This window comes from Temnothorax curvispinosus, unplaced genomic scaffold (genome assembly GCF_003070985.1).
Source record: "Temnothorax curvispinosus isolate PA1 unplaced genomic scaffold, ASM307098v1 QBEX01009580.1, whole genome shotgun sequence".
Taxonomy (NCBI): Eukaryota; Metazoa; Arthropoda; class Insecta; order Hymenoptera; family Formicidae; genus Temnothorax; species Temnothorax curvispinosus.
In genome coordinates, this window is record NW_020219360.1 from 137,278 (window position 1) to 154,868 (window position 17,591).

At 36.3% G+C, this 17,591-nt stretch overlaps 1 protein-coding gene across 1 annotated transcript in view; it reads left to right on the plus strand.

Annotated features, from left to right (window-relative positions):
• Positions 1 to 16,183: 16,183 nt before the first annotated feature.
• LOC112459176 (protein embryonic gonad-like) overlaps positions 16,184 to 17,591 on the plus strand; it is a 29,014-nt gene continuing 27,606 nt past the window's right edge. The window contains exon 1 of the mRNA XM_025023177.1: positions 16,184 to 16,895. The gene's annotated coding sequence lies outside the window, so the exon portion shown is untranslated. The remainder of the gene's footprint in view (positions 16,896 to 17,591) is intronic.

Sequence of the window (17,591 nt, forward strand, 5' to 3'; positions counted from 1 at the left end):
CGGAGAACCGCGCCACAAAAACGTTAATGTTAGGAACGTGGTGTCGGGCATGCGACACGACTAGCAAGCAGTTAATCGTCTTTCTTGAAACCGAGTGTACTTGGCAAGTCGAAGTACGAGTCAAATTCAGCAAGAAACAAAGTTGTAATTAGTATCCATAAAAAAATGAATATGTGATCAAAACTAATATGCTCGTTTATTCATATTGGTGTCGTACTTGGTGTCTTTTCAACGATAGAAAATGATATCACGATTCTTGAACGATTATTTACTGCTGAATTATGCTACATATAAAAAAAGGTATACTTTGCAATAGTATAATTCTGCTACTTTTATACATATTTGTTTAATATATTTAAATTCTATGTTAAATGTCAAATTTCAAGTTTTGTTTTGTGTGAAAATGTTAATTATTAAGGTGATAAGTTAATGTAAGAACTTGGATAGGGAAAGTTAAGAAGACTTAGAAGACCATAGTAGGCCATAGGCCGTAAGACCACGTAAATAATGTATATAAGATAATATAAGATAATTGTGTTTAAATGAGTAAGATTAAACACGGTATTACGTTGAATTGTATTGCATTGTGCGAAAGTCCATCCAAAGTCCATCCAAAGCAAGGTATTGATTTAAATTTATCTATATTTGAATTCAAATAGCTATTTTAACATTGCGTTTATTAATTCTATAAAAACTTATTTAAAATCGATAGATTAGTAAAAGCGGCAAAATATGAAAATTTCAGGAGCAATATTTATTCATTTTTTTTCCTTATTGTATTTTACAAATGTGGAAAACGCGTAAATCAAATAAAATCGAATAACAGTTAAAATAACACATGAGATAAATAGAACAAGCAAAGGATTACCATTTTCAGAAACTAACCTGAAACAAATGGAAAAAAGCGAAATACAGGCTGGGATCAAATTCAAAAAGACTGAGATGAGTAAGCAGTATTTTAAAAGTTGTTTGAAACAGATTATGTTACCCTACACCTAAAAGTGATTTATGCTAATTAATTATCTCTTCATTCTTCAAGAAAAATATACAGTTCAAAGACTGAGATGAGTAAGGAGTATTTTAAAAGTTGTTTGAAACAGATTATATTACCCTACACCTAAAAATGATTTATGCTTATTAATTTTCTCTTCATTCTTCAAGAAAAATATACAGTTCAAAGAGATCGAAGAAAATTGTTCGTACCTGACTGTCAATCATTTTGTCGAGTTTTCATTTATTTATTCGAGTTAAAAGAGACATGCTAAATAATATGACTTTAAAACTCTGAGATTATCTATTATTTATTATGAGTCATAGATTTATATAAACAAACAGGCAAAGAAACAGAAGGCTTGAAAAGACTTGAAAAGGAAGAATAATATCTCTTTATATTATAAAAACAAAAAAGGCTTTTATTCTTCCTTTTTATCAACTGACAACAAAATAATCAAAAGCAATTTATCTAACCCAAGCTATTCTAAGCAAATCTATAATTAGAAAATAAATCTGTAACACAATATCATAGTGGCCATAATGATGTTGGTAACATCACACACATAATAAAACAAAGAAAAATTATTAGAGAGTATTGTTGTGCTAACACAATTTTTCTAATTATAGAAAATAGAAAATAAATAACTGTTTCATTTTTCTGTTTGTAAAAGAGCTTTAAACTAAAATTAATGTATTTCTTTTCGAAACGTGTAATTCTAACAATGTATTCTAGAATAAGCGTTAGAAATTTAAATGTTACGGTTCAAAAGTAGAATAAAGAGTAACAAGTTTGTATCGAAAGGGTTAAAAGTAAAAGTGTAAAACTTTAAAAGTCTCTTTTAAGTTTATTTACATTCTATGTTCTCATTTAGAACAAATAGACTTTAAATTGATGCATTTGTCTTAAAAATACAAGCTAGAGAAAACGACAGGGGTCTCTCAGACCCTGGTGAGGTAATATCGGGGTGTAAAAACGTAAGGTAAGGGTTAAGAAATCGTTATTGACTACTAATTTATAAAACAGTCTCAGTGTTTAGAGTTCATCCTAAGAAATCAAAGTGAGTAAACAACGACGAAATTCCCTGTGACTCGATACATTTCTGACAACGCATCTCTAATATCTTTCAATATTTTTTACAAATAAGATCGGCAATCATAATAACCAAAAAGTCCGAAAGTACGTGATATTAATGTTGTGCATTCGTTGTGCAATGTAAAAGAAGCAATTTTTACATTAGACTCTGACATGAATTACGTAGTACATTAGAATTCGTCGTGCTCATTAAGAATTACATTGGCACAGATCAGTAACACTCGCCACGTGTTCATGCATCGTCACGATCCGAAACGGAAATGTTTTAACGGTAGCGATAGAAGAGCCAGCGGAAAGCTGTAATTGCGAAACAGCCGAAGATAGTTGAACAAAAGGGCCAACCGAGTAAAGAATCGTGTAAGTCCTGATATTGCAATCGTCACGCGGGAAACTAACCCGATATACGCAAGCTACTGATCGGTTGGCTCTTGCTAATATTTAGATCTTTTTCCGAGAAGCTTTTCACTTGCATCGCGACATAAGTTATTCTCTTTAAGAATTTTAACAAATATGTTACACATAAATAATTTTAAATATTAATTATATTGTACTCCCTTTTGCCGATTCTTCCATAAACCCGTGAACTCTGACCTTTCAGAGAATTCCGATCTTTCTAAATAAAATTTTAACGCGTCTATTTCCCTGAACCCTGAACTGATGAATGTGTACGAATCGTGCATAACACTTTTACGAGCGGCTGCGGTCGCGTTATGCGGTGGCGATGTATCTACGAGCGATAAAAGTTCCTTAGTTTTTGAAGCAAAACAGGCCGACGCTGCTATTGTTCGATCGTCGTGGTTGACGATTGCTGAACTCAAAATACAAAAAACTGTTTAGAACTAAAGTTTTAATATATATGCTTCCAATTTCAATACATTGAAGATTTATAATTTCTACACCTAATAACTTTTGAAAGTCGATTCTTGTGTTTAACCCTTTACCCCATGAAGAGAAGAAAATCTAGCTATCCTTTCCTGTATAGATAAAATGAGTAATTGCCTTTCACTAGGCGGAAAATTATAATAAAAATCTATAAATCATCAAATTTTCTGACAGTTTCCTCTAGCGGCACGCTATTAATTATGACAATCGTTAATATAATGACATGCCACTCTCTTAGATTTTCTAGTTATAGTTAGCTTGAGGTCATTTTCTCAAATTATTAGAAAAAAATCTCTATCTAAAAATTCTAAAAGGCAAATCTTGTATTAAAAAAAGTTAAAAGTTAGATATAGTGAGAAAAAGTAAAGTTTCCTTAATAAATATGCAGATAATACGAAAACGTACAAAACCAGTGAACAATGTAACGCGTGCTCAGGCAAATAAAAACGTATTTATTATTTAAAGAACAAATACAAAGCAATTTTCTTTAAGCAGCGTTTGTTCTAAATTACTAAATAAAGAAAATCTCAAGTGTGGAGGAAAAAGAATAGCATGAGGAAGAGAAATAATTAGATTTATGAAACCCTTTTACATTGATACTACGATATGTAATTAAAACGATCATGCGAAAGAAGCATGAACATATTATACATAAAAACTTATATTAAAGAATTTGATATAATCGTATATTATTATGAACTATATTATAATTAATTCAATTTATATTATATTATAAATTAATTCAATTTTTTATATAAGAATAAACTACTACGTTTGTTAATTCTGTGTAATTTTGTCTTTTCGCAAACATAAGATGCCGAACATCCATGACTCGCAAAGATCAAACCTAACCTAACATGCTTTCAGAAATTATTCGTGACCACAGTTAACCGAAATGCATTTTCTGCCGGCTTATTGCCATCTGTGGAATAAAATTCGTCTCAGGTAGAAAACTGATGTTATTTGCCATCATTTCAACGTCAAAACGTCAAAATGATAATAAATAATGTCAACTTGTTACCTGAGACTATACTCCGTATTCATAAATCTGTTCTTATTTCAAGACCGTCTTCAATAATGTCTTAAGATACTAATAAATGGTCCTGTAATTTGTTTATAACATCTTAAGATTGTACTTAAGATGATGTTATATAGGATCCGACTATGAATACCGCTCTATGCTAGAAATATCAGATACATATAAAAAGTTATAATTGCGACACTTCATTTTAATTGCGATCCTACTCTTTAAGCAACATTGATATAATCTTGAGTTTAGTGCTAGAATCTCATGTCGGAAATACAAAGTTACTTAACGATCCAGAGTCAGAGTATCACGGCGATTCGTTCACATACAAACGCAATCGTTAAAAAAGAGCGCTCCTCTCCTTAACTGAATCCTCTTTTCAGATCATGTCAACCTCCTATCCCACGTGTCGTACTCTTCTTCGGTCTGTCGCAAGCTGGCCCAATTTCTATGGCAGCGCGCCTTGTAAATTGCCGCACCTCTTTTACGACCTCGCGTAAGCGCCGAGACGTCCTCTTGCGATAGATAAGAGGCACATATTTTTTCTACCTTTTTCTTCTCTTTTTCGCCTTCTCGTATTCTCGCATCAGTTACGCTCTTCCTCCCGCGCGAATTCGTCGGAATTCATTCGCTCTGCATTCGAGAATCGCAGTCGTGTATCCACGAGTTAACGATGCAGCTTTGCGGGATTATGCGTGTTCAAAACGATTCTTGTCATCGATGAAGGCATTTTTTATGTCGCCGGATATTACAACTCGCTCGACCGGAAACGAATGTGTTCTCATCACTGTCGCACACGCTGTATCAAAGAACTGTTTTAGATCCTAAAGCAATGAATATAGCTTTAGCGAATTATTCGATTAATTAATGCAGTATGACATTTTTGAAACGCGATAAGAAGAGCATGATTCGGTATTGTGGAATGCGACGAAGGATGAGGATTATTTTGCCGCACGGAATTCTTAAGTTGGCCGGTACGCATTGCAAAGGCGGAAAGTTAATTTGCCGGTAAAAAGTCCTATCTAAAGTTTGTCGGGTCGGCGATAGCTCCGGCAATTTAAATGCTAATCTACGCATCACGGAACAAAGCAGCATCGAGAAAGTTTCACCTCTCTCTCTCTTTACATTGTCTCACGTATTCGTGGTGCGTCATACCGCCGACCATTAGCCAACCACGACACGACTTTCCGCCAGATTTGAATCAGATTTGCATCAGAGTCAACACACCGCACGGTTCGTTAACACATTATATGATAATTCTCCATGTTCAAAACAATTAATGTAATATTAAATGTATCTAGGTTCTTCTTAGAAAAGATGAAGATAAAATATTAAATGTAACTATATCAAGTTTATTTTAGCTTTTGATAATTTCAGAAAATTATCTAGATGTAAGTTATCTAGATACGAGCGATGATACAAGGTCTTTGTTAAATAAAATCTACGCGAATTGCGTAATATATCAGTTCTATTTGAGCTATCAAACGGCAAATGTTCGTATAGTATTGCTTTTGTCGCAGATGATATGTCGATTCTACGAATCTGAATTCCTGAGGGTACTCAAGTTCGTAAACGCTACTCCCCGTCACCGCTCACATGTGTCCGATAATTCAGCTAGAAAATAAAAAGAAAAACGCGACGGTGGAGATTCGATTCGGCACTCCCCCAATATTTTGACTACCGTGTCAACGAGCCGGTCTCGTCCCGCATTCAGCATGCTCGCCAGCCCGTAACGCCATTCATTCAACTTTCAATGTTAGCGCGCCAAGCAGATTTATCGAGCGATGTGTCGCCGGTTCAACGCCGCGCGTCCGTGCGGTTAAATTTGTGGCTCTTGTGGTTTTGTCCTGCGGGATAAAAGGGACCTCGCAAAAGGGCAGGCCAATTGCAACGAACTCTACGTTTAGCTACCATTATGTTTGGAACGCAATCGCGAATTGCCTAACTTCATCGACAAAATCTCGTCATTGCTCAGATAAGAAATTATGTTGATACATTTATAGTACGACCAAAAGATGTAGTAATACCTCGTTAATAAATTATCTTCTGCTTTTGTATTTTTGGTTAAGTAAAAAGAAGATAAGTACACATATATACATATACATATATTTCACGCAATTATTGCTGTACATGTGATTATAAGAATAACTGAAAAATATATAAACGGTTTTTTATCTGACGTTGCGATATTACTTTCAACCTCTACTAGACTGAGAAAAACTTTTTTCCGTTCAGTTCAATCAAGACCACCGACTAATGAGCACTTTGGTGGAAGTTAAAACCGGTATCGACACACCAGATGAAAAAGTCTATTGCAAGCACGAATTGTTAAATAAAAATAAATATTAAAAAATTTTTATTGCATGTAAATTTGTGCCGTTATATGTTCGTATTAGTCTTATATTAAACTTATATAGTTTGTAATAAATATTTTTATCGTTTTTATCATCAATTTTTATTCCTTTTTATCTCATCGCTTTATATGGATGTACGACTTTGAATATTCTTAAAGATTTATAGAAGATACGTTCGTACTTCAATCACTTATGCAAGCGCAAGCTCTCGCCATCAGCGATCACGCAGGATGAATCTACGGAGTAGGTACATCCAGATACCGGACGCGACGATAACGACCAACGAGGGTTCTAGTGCTCCAGCGAGAGATCGAGTGTCGTGCGAGGAGAAAGGGGCGCGTTTAATCGTGCGGAACGATATTCGTTCCGTGGTTCCGTGTTATGTGCTGCTGCGGTAGTTTATAGTTGTCATCCATTAAGCGTATTTAGACAGCGGGGTACCACGTCACCGACGAGATGGATTGTTGCTTCTTGTCGTCGACATTGGCAAGAAGTCGGCGACTATTATCGTCATTCGATATTCATTTGGCGTTCTTGCTCGTATAAAGAAATTTTTATTCTATTTTACACTCGCGAGGGTAAAGTCCTCAAATGCGTGGAAAGGTTTGCTCAAAGGTCGAATGATTTTCTGTAATTAAATATGGCCGGGTTTGCGAGTGGGTGATAGGCGATGAGCAGTCGTGAAAACCATTAGAGAAACAATATTAAATTTCAGATAGGAGGAACCTGGTATAGTTACTAGGTACTAATATGTTACGTTTCAAGCCCGATGCCACATCCACAAGAAAATCTTGTTCTTGTTCGGGATAAACTTTGACTTTCGATATTGTAGCAAGATCAATCACTAGAACACGTTTAAAAAATTCGCGAAGCCGAAGTTTCCCGTGTTGGAATCGGGAAGAGTATTGGAAGGTATTCAGAGTAACGCGTCGTCATACCTTGATCGACTTTTTTATCGAGACTTCGAACGTCGAGTAGAACGATCGCGGAAATCTCTTGCAAGGAGTACGACCGGACTTTCACTCAGCTGATTCCTGAGCGAAAGAAAATGCGCGCCGCGTAAACCGCTGTCAGTGAATTATCTGAGAATCGAATAAAAAGACGTATAAAAATTTTCGGTCGGAGACGTATAGAGATCCTCAAGGACGCAAAATAAACCGTTCCCAGGTTTGTCACGAAACGGTGCGGGAGATACATTCGCGGCGGGTACCGCAGCCGCTTGATTTTCACCGTCGCGGAAGTGTTTTCCATCGTCGCGACGTGATGCGGCAGCGCGATTGGACGCGGTCTACGAGAGTGCGGCTTCGACCGAATCCACCACTAGACTCTCGTTAGCGGTATTCAGAAATTATTCACAGCGCGCCCGAGTCCGTGGCTGCTGTTGCTATCGTTGGGCTTGCTTGAAATATCGCAAGGGAAAGCGTCCCGTGACAAATCGGGCAGATGTCGAAGTCTAGTTAGGTTACCCATGGTACCTTATAACACCGGCACTTCAGACACTCGGTGGACATTAATCGGCTGACTCTGATCGGATTGTTGATTCGTCATCCGGTCGTCACCCGTCGATATCCGAGACTACCCTGACGATTTTTTTTCCTTCAGACCCGATCGATATGCACTCGTTAGTTGAGGCTTGTAAGTAACAGTGGGGAGCATATAGGATCTATACGAATCTTTATTGTGTTTGCGTTATGAAAAATTATGGTATAAAGAGATGTTCTGAATCTTCTTTTTTTTTCTATCCTTGACAGACAGCCATAATTATTCTAAGCTTTCACGCAACGAATTTTTTAAAAATGTTATACCTCTTACTTTTTTTAAAAATCTACATTTAATAAACTTCAATATTTTTATTTTTTACTATTTTTTAAATTTTCATTTCTTCATGAAAATGTCTCACAATAATAGTTAGAACAGTCACGTGATTAAAAACAATATCTTTTCTTTATCGTAGGACTTTTTCGCTAGAGTTTAAATTTGGCCGGTAAAATCTCGTGAACGATACCGTGAGACACGTTTTGCGAGCCCGCAAAATCTCGCATGAATTTGCCAAAGATCGCGATTCTCTCTCGACTCGGTTGCACTGTAGATCACTGAGAAGTACATCCTGCGGATAGGCAGGCGTATCTGTACCTGTACCTTTCCTCGCTTTGTGAAAGGACACAAAGTAGATTCGAGATACGCGGTCATGCTCCCAGTTCCCGTGAGCTCGTATGCCGAGAGAGGTTGACTTCCAACGGCTCTCAAGATCGAAGATTCGCCTACGCCCTTCCCGCGGAAGAATCCTCGCCGAAGGACGCGCGTACGCGAGATCCTGTTTCCTCTCTCGCGGCTCTCCCGCTCGAAATAATCCCTCGACCTCGACCCGCGCGAAATCGATATGCCACCGTGCGCAATCTGACGGTTGCTTTTTTTTAGCGTTATCTACTTCGAAAGGGTACATAAAATATTTTCAATAATGGCTTTTTGAATTTTACAAATTAATTTCAGACATTGAGCGAAAATGCAATAAATACATTTTGAACGATATTATATTTAATAATACTGTTAGGATATCTTATTATTAGTATATCAATATATTTTATATACTATATAAATACACTAATATTATAGTATCTATATATAGTCGTGATTATTATCAAATGGCAGGTGGAGGATAAAATAGCGAGATTTTTGTTAGTGATATCTTGATCTGTGATGCATAGATATGTATAGTTTATAACTAGATACTTATATCAAAATGCTAATCTTCATGCATGTCGTTATTCCACACTTCTAAAGTCTCATAAAAATTAATAATCATTCAAGTATAAGCTAGCCGTCAATCGTTAATCTAATCGCTCGCTATATCTTCAGAATTTCCGCGAAACACTATTACTCCGCAATCTTACATTATTGATCTCACAGTGCGAAATGAATCGTGACTAACTCGGTTGTCTTTACGCTATTGTTGAAATTATTCTGCGAGTATTACCAACTGTGATCATTCCATCGTTATGAGAACCGGATTTTTCTAATTACGGATTATCGGCGTAATTTACCGTGCGTGGAATTGCCAGGTGCAAAAAAATATGTAGCACCGCAGTTGAGAAACTAAGATATTTTTTTTATGAATATGTATATACGTTTGTGACAAAGAGATCTTATAATGTTGCCAAAAAAGTTAAGATAAATAATTAAATAGGTATATAGATAAATAGTATGACATAGTTAATTAGTAAAATTCACAATAAAGCTATTTCCGATTTAAATTCCTAAAAATAGAATTCTGGTAAAAATCTTGAATTTTCGATTAATACATTTAGGCGATACAAATAGAATGTAGAATTTGTCAAGCCGATTGAGTGGGATTACTAAATTAATTACACAAAGATCATATACATATATTAAAAGGACTAAGAAATTTTAAGAATCTCTGAAAGGTATTATAGGACTTATGGTCTCTATTTCGCTATTTGTCCCTCGACGGTGTATTTCTTCTACCTACTCGGAGATGCAGCTTTGCAAGTTTTCACGGGGCGCACGGTCGTCTCGGCTGTGTCCCTTTGACCTCGCGCCGTAAGATGAGATTTCTTCGCTCGACGAGGCCAACTACGTTTAATAATCTCGCGGTAATCGATTATAGCAACGCGACGACGATTCGCACGCCGTCGCGTCGCTCGCCCGTTTGCTCGGCCGACTGCGACGTAGAAACGGCCTGGCTCGCTCGTTCGCTCTTACGACATTCCGCGTGTTTTCGATTAATGAGACCAAGCGTTGCTATAGCAAACGGCGCTTTTCAGCACGCCGCATCGCCGTCGCGTTCCTGAAATCTCGCGAATGCCGCGCCATTTTTTCGCCGCGCCGCATGCCAAGCGATGTCATAGCTCAATTTCTCAGGCAGCGTGACTTTCGTAGCACTCTCTGCGTCTCCTTGAGTGCATCATCCTAGGGTCCAGACTCAAATACGAAAGGACATTAGAGCCTGTGTTGCGCCTCTCTCCGCTAGAAGCGATCATACATCTTATCTCGAGAAATTCTGCGTTGTATGATCGCGCTTTCGTAAAACCGTTAACTTCATCCTTCTCCGTGAACCTGCCTTATTTGGCGGTAATACTTCTCCGTTTAAAAAAATAAAATAAAATAAATAAAGATATCAGATAGTCAGAATTTACATATGTAATTTTTTATTAACGACATTAGTCATCAGATTAACTCGTGGATGTAAAAAATAATCGAACTAAGTATAAAAAACCTATTAAAAACAAAAAGCAAAAATTATAATCAAATTAAAAAAAAAACAAATTAGCATATTTGAATGATTACGCTATGCTTAACGGCACTAATTCCGATCGAATAAAACGCGATTAATTTCGAACAAGAGATTGCCAATATATAAGAATTTGCAAAATCTGGAATTTACGTGAAATGATTTGAACATACGACTGTTCTCTTTCTTTTAATTGGGTCGTTGCGCGAGAATTATTACGGGATTGCGACCGTAAGTTCTCTACTCTAATTTATTTCCAGGTATTCGCGTTTACGTCTGATCGCGGATCGTATTTTTACACGGCGGCCGATTCCAGTCAGGAAATACGATCGTGACGCGAATTTCGTGCGCCGCGCGCAGAAAGGTTTACGAGTGTTCCCGTTGTCCGAGTCCTGCGATAGCCGATATCACTGTCACCGGGATTTTAGTGGGCTCTCGATCGTGAAAAACATACGTTTGCACTTTATGTTTACGAGTGCATATACCACTCCGCGATTTATGAGCTGCAATGCATGTACGTAGCTCCAGAAATAATGGGCCCGCATTTTAGAGCGCGAATGAAGTAGCGAATCATTCTTTAAGCCGCCGCGTTATTACTTCTCGCGATCTTGAAAAACTGTATAAAACTGAGAATATATGTAGAATATATGTATATTTGTATGTAATAGTATATGTTTATGTAATAGTAATGGTATATAGATCTAAATGTTGTAATCTGTCTCACTAATTTTCATTTTATTTTAAATATCTCTTAGCCTCACCATTTTTTTTTAAATTTAGAATAAGCATATACTGTTATATATCTTGCAAAAACATGAGCTATTATTTAACTCTAAATCGCTATTATTTAAATTGTTGATCACATGCTAAAGAGTTACTCTTGATTTCAAGTATTTTCAAAGTCTCTTCGATTTCCATACCTAGGTTTTCTAATTTATACAATTTATTTTAACACATATAACATTTCTAGTTTATTAATCCAGTAACTAAAACTTTGTTTTATACCGATGATTTCAAAAAAGATCCGTTACATTTGACATTTTTTCTCAAAATTTAATACGTTTAAATTTAATCCTTTTCCGTTTCTTTTTTCATCTATATGACCACAATCTACTCTGTGAGAAGATAATCTATTCAAATCGGTTGAAAATCGATGTGTAGGTATTCTAATTCTAATCCTAAAAATTTTACAAATTATCAGTTGAAAAAACAAAAGATCTATTTAAGAAGAAAAGTAAAGATTAAAGAGTAACTAAAAAGAAAGGTATACCTATAAGACGTGGAACACTTTTCTGAATAGCCAATTCTTTGGTTTTGAATCTACAAAGTTTATCTTTTTTTAACATACAACTTTATTCTTTACTGACAGTGAATAATATTAATAATATAAATAACATTCTTAGAGAATTTCACCACTCGTTAATAAATACATACAAATTAAAAATAAATATAAGTATTTTAGATTGGTCAAAATTCCCTCTTTAGATTTAGTTGTATTTAAATGTGTCATAAAAAAATAAAAAAATGAACAAAATATTAAACAAAAAAATATATTTTATCGCATACAAATGTACACATTTTTGTTCCTGTTTTCTAATTAAATTTATCTGTAAAACAATTAAATTAAATGGATAATCTCATCAATATTTCATCATTTCGTATTTTAATTACAAATCGATACTCGAAATCTAACGCCTACCATATAGACTAACGCAACGTTTTCCTCGTTATTTTTCCTCGTTTTTTACGCGTGAGTATCTCCGTACAACCATACGAGACGAAAACTATCACAACCGTTTTCCAGCGGCAAGGGGCGATCAGAGACATACACGGAACGATAAATCTTATTTGTTTCCGTGTCGATGGGCAGCTCCGACACCATCGAAAGAATGAGTTCATATCTTCGGGGCAGAATGGAGTCTATATTAGTCCCATCTGCCTTCTCCAGAAAGGCTTCTGCATGAGCGAGCATTCATACTAGGACGCGACTGCGACAGACAAAAAAGAGAATGGACGGTCGAACGCGTAGATACATCCGGATTATATGCGGCCAATTGATCACGAATCTGACGTTGTCTGCAGTGCCTCTCTTGTTGCCATACATCGACGGATTTACAACAGTTTTTTTTTTATAAGAAATATCACTGTACGATCATCAACGCATCACGATCAATAATGAAATAAGAATACGATTTTCTGCAAAAAATTTATTTTTCAAGTCTACCGTGCAATAATCGTCAAGCTTTACGTAATTATAATCCTCTAATACTTTTTTTACATTCGTTACTTGCACAATTGAGAATACTAATGGCCATCCGGCACGCCCATATTTGCAAAAAAAACTTCATTTGATTCTTCTATTTTTTCTGTTATTGCACAAGATAAAATAATTAAATTATTAACTGTGTATGTAAAAATATGTTTCTTAAATATTATACATTAATTTTATTTGATGTATCGCCTAACGAACAAATCAATCTGAACGCGAATTGAACATTGATGTAAATTCTCATTCGTTACGGCGTACACATCTCCCCTAATTTTAATAACAGAAATTCACATTCGCTGTTTGTTCGCATCGTATTCATCTTTACAATGAGATTTTATAGATGTTCGTTTATTATCTTCTCTGGCAAACGAAATCAGTTGTTAATCGAGGAAGCGAAATGAATAATACAGGACTCATATATCGATGAGTATGAATGTGAAAGAAGAATGAAGATCACGCGTGAATAGAAGACGAGAAAAATACAAAAAATGATTATAAAAAGGAGCGTAGGTACAAGGATATATGAATGAATAGGTAAGAAAGAAGGAGAGAAAACGATAGCAAGATGAGAAAAGAGAAGAAATAAAACAGAAAGAAGATGAAATGGAGAAAAAAAGAGTTACGTGCAGTAAAAGAGGAGATGTGTTTTACGTTCAAAACCAGTTTCTATGGTTTAATTTCCACGAGTGGACACATCTTCTTAATTTATAGCGCCGCGCCGGTATACCCTGTCTCACACTACTGCGGCCCGACCTCGCCCTCGTGCGTCTCATGACATTTTATTGGATCGACCAGCCGCTTTGTGACCCGCTGGATCTTTAATACGGTCGCGTCGCATCGTCGAGAGATCCCGACGTTTCGAAAGAAAGAGAATGTATCTCCCTAATGACGATCGCTTCGACGCTCGGTTGCAGGCAGTTTTGACTTATTTACTCATCGCGATAAAGTTGTCAAAATTTCAATTATTTTGAAATTTTTTATTACAATAACAAATACAGAGCAGTTGTAAAAATAACACCAAAAATAACAGCTTATAATATTTAGGGTCCCGCTTTAATAATACTGGATTAAGATTTTGTGATAGGCAACACAATATAAGGACAATGTGAAAATAACATAAATAAAGGATTATAAAAAGCCGATCGCCTGAATCAATGTAGCAACAATCACTGTCAAAATGCTGCGTTTAATTTCAAATCATGCCTAGGAGACAAGGTCCCAACTAAGAGTTTGTGAATTCCACGAAAAAGCTTTTGTCTAAACTGTCTTTACAAACTACTGCATGGTACAATAGAAAAAAAATATAGCCGCTCCGAATGGCAAAGCCATGTCGTAAAGTACGTCTGGAAACTAAAGGATTCACGCCGCGTGCTCACGATTATTTGCGGTGTGATTAGCCGTCGGGAGAATGTGGAAACCACGTGCGTGCACCATTTAGCATACGCAAATAAAGCCCGTATCGGCGACGTAAGGGGCCTTTGCTCAAACCGCGAGCGTCGCAAAAAGACTCGTCTTCCCGCAGCCGGATTCTGGAGCACCGTAAGAGCATTTTTTTCCGAATAATTACGAGGAAACGTCTGCGCTTGAGAAACCGCCATAATATTCGCCACACTGGAGAAAACTGAAAATACCTATTACTTCAACCAGGAAAAAACGTATTACGTGGAAAATCCATTGGCGTGATTGTTTGGATGTCTGTGACGTAATAATAACAGAAAAATTATACTTATTCACTTATAAGAAAAAAAGGTAAAATAAAGAAAGATATATTATTATAAATATTATATATATCTTTATAAAAATTATAACAATTTCCGCATATTGAACTATTCAGATAATTAGAACAAAATGTTTACTATTGCTTTTATTATTTATTAATAACATGATGTGATAGATTTTGTAATTTTATCCACGAATATATATATAAATAAAAAAAAAAAACATTTAAATTTAAACGCTTTACTTTAATTAATGCATGATTAAAATAATTTTTAATCCTGATGTATTTAACAACAATAAAAGGAAAAGAGGAAAACAGAAAGATAGTAGAGGAAAGTACCCGATTTTAAGATACCATATCTATTTTGTGTGATTGCTGTAAGTCTATGGGCAGAATTGAAAAATATAGTAGGTCATTTTGAAGGGAATTTAATAAGCTTTAAGATGCTAAAATGTAAAATTTAATTTAAATATTAATTTTGCTGAAAATTAGAAAAATGTGAAAAATGATCTTTCGGCAAAATCGCAAAAGTGTGCTCCTAATATGAGAGACCCCGGAAAATCGCTAATAAAGTGCAAAATACATCAGTATTACTATTAAAAACCTTTATTTAATGTTTCTCAAATACACATGTGATGCAGAAGCATATTTGCAACAATCGTAAACCCACTTATACTCAATATTGTACCTTATCTTCCCCCTCCACCCTTCCTTCTCAAATCAAGGTCAGCACGTCTTATAAATTCGTATAAACCTTCCCTTAACGTTAATATAGTATTTTCTCTTCTTTTATTACTATACAATAACTTTCATACGCCAGCAACCCAGGAGTACCCTGAGTATCTCATGTTACGAGCACCACGCCTTGCGGTTTCACGATCACCAAATCTAATCTCTACAATTAAGCAACTCAACATATCCCGTATTTTCCTATTAATACGACCTTACTCTATCGCTGCATGCAGAACTTATTGCCAAATATTTATTAATTATATAATAAACAAGGTTTAAAGACCCATATCCATGACACTTGACAACATCCAATTTCACAATTTCTTTCTCTGCAACGACTACACGCACGATCAAACAATGAATTTTTCACTAAATAGGTTTTACCCCAAAGACAATAAGTTCATGGTGGAACCAACAGATAGGGCCTATTAGTTTAGCAGAAACCTAGCTGTCGCATATTAGGAGCCTATCTCATAATAAGGGACTTTCCTCTACAAGAAGTGCAAAATAACAACTTACTATGCCTCTTTTTCTCTTATCCTCCTCTTTGCTCACATATTGTATTATATATACATAATATATTAAACATATATAAAATTCAACTCGTAGTCAACGAACGAGTTAGCAGAGTGGCGGTATTTGCGGTTGGTGAGGGCCGGTAGTTGGGATCTTTCAAGAGTGGTGGAGCCGGTTACAAGTGGGGACGAATGGGTGGCACTTAGACAGCCTAGGTACCGGGAACCGGCGCACACCGATTGGTCGACCGATCGGGCCCGGACCGGAGCCGTTGGCGGGCCCAGGCACAGGCGTGAACCGATGGATAAGAACAGCTCCCCAGATGGCTCTTATACGGAGGAAAATCGTTCCTTCGGTACGGCACGGTTCTCCTCAGGCGCTCCGATGCAGTCAAACAGGTCTGAGCGATCGTACAGCACCAGTCCTTTCTCGTCCATCGTCGTAGTCGCACCGTCACACGTGCACACACAAGAGAGACAGAAGGAGAGGGGGGGAGAGAAAAAGAGAGAGAGAGAAAGAGATCGAGAGTATACAAAGACGACCACGAGCAGCGACCGAGGAGGAAAAGAGGTGAAGGAAAAAATCGCGAGAAAACAGCGGGGGAAGTAGAAAAGAAGAAGAGGAAAGAGAGAGAGAGAGAGAGAGAGAGAGAGAGTAAAATAATAGAATAAATATCGGACGAGGAAGTGTGTGAATTATACGATCGATCGAAATTGTATAGTTCAGTCGGTGGAATCGAAACGACCGACATGACAACGCCGGTGACAGTCTATGCAGAACAAAATTGATTGAGTACAGCGAAGCTTTCAAGAAAATCACCGGCTGTTACACGGAAGAAACGACTTTCTTCGAATTTAAGCGTCAAATAATTGGAGCAATGTGATCGAAGAGAGGCATAATCGGCATAGTAAGAGCAAACAGAACGTTTCCTGGGAACGAGAGATGTGTAAATAAGCGAATCGGAACAGTTGCTTCGGCGAGAACACTATACTTATTTGTTAACTTAGTGATCCAAAAACGGGACTGACATTTGCGTGGATTTCCAATTTATTTGAGTGAGGTGAGTCATCTTATTTTACATTTTACATTTTACATTTCGATAGTTTACAGAGATTGTATTAATAACGTTTTAATCCATTTATAATTAATGATGTGTATTAGTGATATTCTATCACTATACTGATCAATATTATTGTCACGAACGGTTATGATGCCGTTTTAGTTATTTACGCAATGTCTTTTACAAGATAAGATAACAAAGATATCGATAAACCTCGTTACGCACAATACGCGACATGGACAGTACCAATGAGCTTACATTTAAATCTCTGTCAGTGTACATCACGTCGAGCATTAAAGTCTCCGGCTCCTGATTCTGTAGATATTCATTATGAAATCACGCGGAAATAGCGTTACAACAGACCTCTTGATAATTTTCTTTTCTTCTTCAATACATCATTTATTTATTATTTCCGTGATAGAATTGGGTTATATCAAATCGTTATTCTATTGCGGAAGAAATAATTCTCCAAAGTATTACAAATACGTAAAGACTTAGGATTCACATTGCGTTTTTGCTCTATTTCTTATATATAAATTCTTAAATTTATGGTAATTGATTATTCATACATAATACTAGCCTATTTAAAATGCGCATTCGTAAACTCCTATGACTTACGCGCTTTCGCGATCGCCCGAGGAGGGGGCAGATAGGGGGGGACCCTCTCCCCAACATGCGATCTCACGTGCGGTTAGT